General features: G+C 37.5%; 1 long non-coding RNA gene across 1 annotated transcript; it reads left to right on the top strand.

Moving 5' to 3' along the window:
* Positions 1-439: 439 nt before the first annotated feature.
* Positions 440-1114, top strand: LOC309798429. Its single transcript, XR_014293127.1, has 3 exons — positions 440-563; positions 676-787; positions 888-1114. It is a non-coding gene; the product is annotated as an uncharacterized lncRNA (long non-coding RNA).
* The last annotated feature ends 1619 nt before the right edge of the window (positions 1115-2733 follow it).

Below are 2733 nucleotides of genomic sequence, written 5' to 3'. Positions count from 1 at the left end.
CCTGTGAACAACTAGCAACACCTCCTAGAATGGCTATTCCAGGATTTCACAATGAATCAACTCGGTCTGCATTTAATCACATTCACAAGACCAAACACCCTTAAGCAATATACAAATCCACACGCGAAAATCCCATGATTTTCGTGGATGATGGCTGTGGAGAAACGAGCGCACAATGGGAGTCGCCAACGCGACCGCCGTACACATTATTGATTGAGTGAAATGTTTCCGACCGCTCTACTTCCCATTCATTCACATCCGCGTTGTATGATATTGATTTGATGTGATATGAGGTCCTACCACGTCAGTCATCAATGTCTGCGTCTCCTTACTCTCCATAGCGCTATATAAAGGCCAGAGCACATGCACGCAGTCAGTTCACAACGCAAGTCCGCCACTGGGCGGTTCGCCCATGCGACTACTTCTGCCCTAGATCAACTACTGAGCGGATAGCGAGCTTAGCTGTTGGTGGCCGTTCGACGACTGGAGGACCACCTATTGCAGCAGACATTGGACGAACAGTTGAAGAGACACAAAATAGACAATATATGGACATATTAGAGGTTTGTGTTGTAATTGTTTTCTGAGTGTTTCAATGAGCAGTGCTTAACCTTTTGAATCGATCATCATTTTCGTAATATAATATTTTACAGTGTATTCAACTGCACTTTTTAGGGATCACATGCTGTGTGAAGTTTAAGAACGACGTATGGTTGTTGAAAATATGAAAATGTTAAAAACTTTCAAGTTGACATAAGGAGAAAGGAATTTGAGAAGAAAGAAAGTTGTGAGTTCTAATGATAGTTTTGTTTAAATAAATATTTCTACTAATGTGCTCATGATTCCTTACAGTTTCTTATCCTTTTTCTCATTCCTCCTTATTTCAGAAAGAACTTAAATTCTTGACGGAGGTTGTGCAAGAAAATGTAGAAGATGGCATGATATGATTTGAGTATGAATGGCATCGCTACCACTGCAACTCTATTTTGTTGATTATTTGGAAATTCACCGTTTTTTGAATGGAGATTTATTCAATTGTAATAATGCACGACAAATTTACGCACTTTGTCGAAGCGTAAGTGTAATGTGGTGATACAAATGCTAAACTGGTTCTCTCATGAGTGTTAAATAAATTTTCTTCTATGAGAATGATCGACAATCCAAATGACACGTAGGTTTGCTTCGAAGCATTCACTACAATACATCATTCCTTACGTCATTTGCAAACGAGAATATTGGAATTTTTGGGACACAGAAGTGATAGGTTATTAGGAATTAATTATGAACAAAATTAAGAAGATAATTGTAAGCGAGATGACCAGATGCAGACTAGAGAAAGTTGTGTTTTATGAGCCGAAAAGAGTTCAGAAGATGAAAACATTAATGAAGGCTACCTAGGAATAGGCTTTCTATAAAGGTGATATACACACTACACTGATATACAAGTGTTCTTTTAACTAAGAACTATAGAGAAGCACCTATCATCTTAAAGCACCTCAGGAAAAAAACGAGATGAATTTTCTGAGCATTTCATCCATTGGGCGCTGAAGGGAACACACCGAAAAGCAGATTAGAATAAAGCTGTATGATGATGCTGAAATGGAGAGACTAGAAAAATATTATGATTGAGTTTACAGTTAATGGTGAGACCATTTCGACGAACTATCACGCTTGAAACAGGATATGAAAGATACGATCATTCAGACGAAGAATTGTTTTCATCTATGAGCTGCAAGTGCTATGTAAAAATGCTAACTGTATGAAATGCAAAGTGGATGTAAATTTAAGTGCAAAGTGCATATTGTAAAACAAATTGTTTTGAACAGAATTTCTAAATATTACCAGTTTGAGACCAACGCCTTATTGGCGTCATTGTGGAGCTTGGTTTATTGAAAATAGAGGATTATTTTGAGAGAACTATAGGAATGTTAGGGTTCCGAACGCGACGTGATTGTGGAAGAGATAGGTGAGTCTTCCTTTTCTTTCCATCACTATCTTAATATTGCTTCTTTCTTTCGTTCTTTTTATCTATTGTTTTTTGTAGGCAGAAATAATATCTTGTTGTTATCTTGGGTATTGCAGCGTCGATTACGGGAATTGGAAACTGTATTAGAAACACTCACGTCAAGTGGATACGCGAAAGGCAGGATAAAGAATAGGTGAGTCTTCCTTTTCTTTCCATCACTATCTTAATATTGCTTTTTTCTTTCGTTCTTTTTATCTACTGTTTTTTGTAGGCAGAAATAATATCTTGGTGTTATCTTGGGTATTGCAGCGTCGATTACGGGAATTGGAAACTGTATTAGAAACACTCACGTCAAGTGGATACGCGAAAGGCAGGATAAAGAATAGGTGAGTCTTCCTTTTCTTTCCATCATTATCTTAATATTCCTTTTTTCTTTGTTCTTTCTATCTATTGTTTTTTGTAGGCAGAAATAATATCTTGGTGTTATCTTGGGTATTGCAGCGTCGATGACAGGAATTGGAAACTGTATTACGAAAGACTTACGTCAAGTGGGTATGCAAAAGACAGGATAAAGAATGGTTGAGTCTTCCTTTTCTTTCTATCATTATCCTAATACTTCTTCTTTCTTTCGTTCTCTTTATCTATTTTTTTTTCGTAGGCAAGAATAATATCTTGGTGTTATGCTGGGTATTGCGGCGTCGGTGACGGAAACTGGGAACCGTACTATGAAGGACACGTCAAGTGGGTACGCGAAAGACACGATAAAG

The sequence above is a fragment of the Mesoplodon mirus genome, assembly GCF_964341445.2.
Source record: "Mesoplodon mirus genome assembly, contig: HAP1_SCAFFOLD_3419, whole genome shotgun sequence".
Lineage (NCBI taxonomy): Eukaryota > Metazoa > Chordata > Mammalia > Artiodactyla > Ziphiidae > Mesoplodon > Mesoplodon mirus.
The sequence above is the reverse complement of the archived record's forward strand: the minus strand, read 5'-3'. Positions and strand labels throughout refer to the sequence as shown.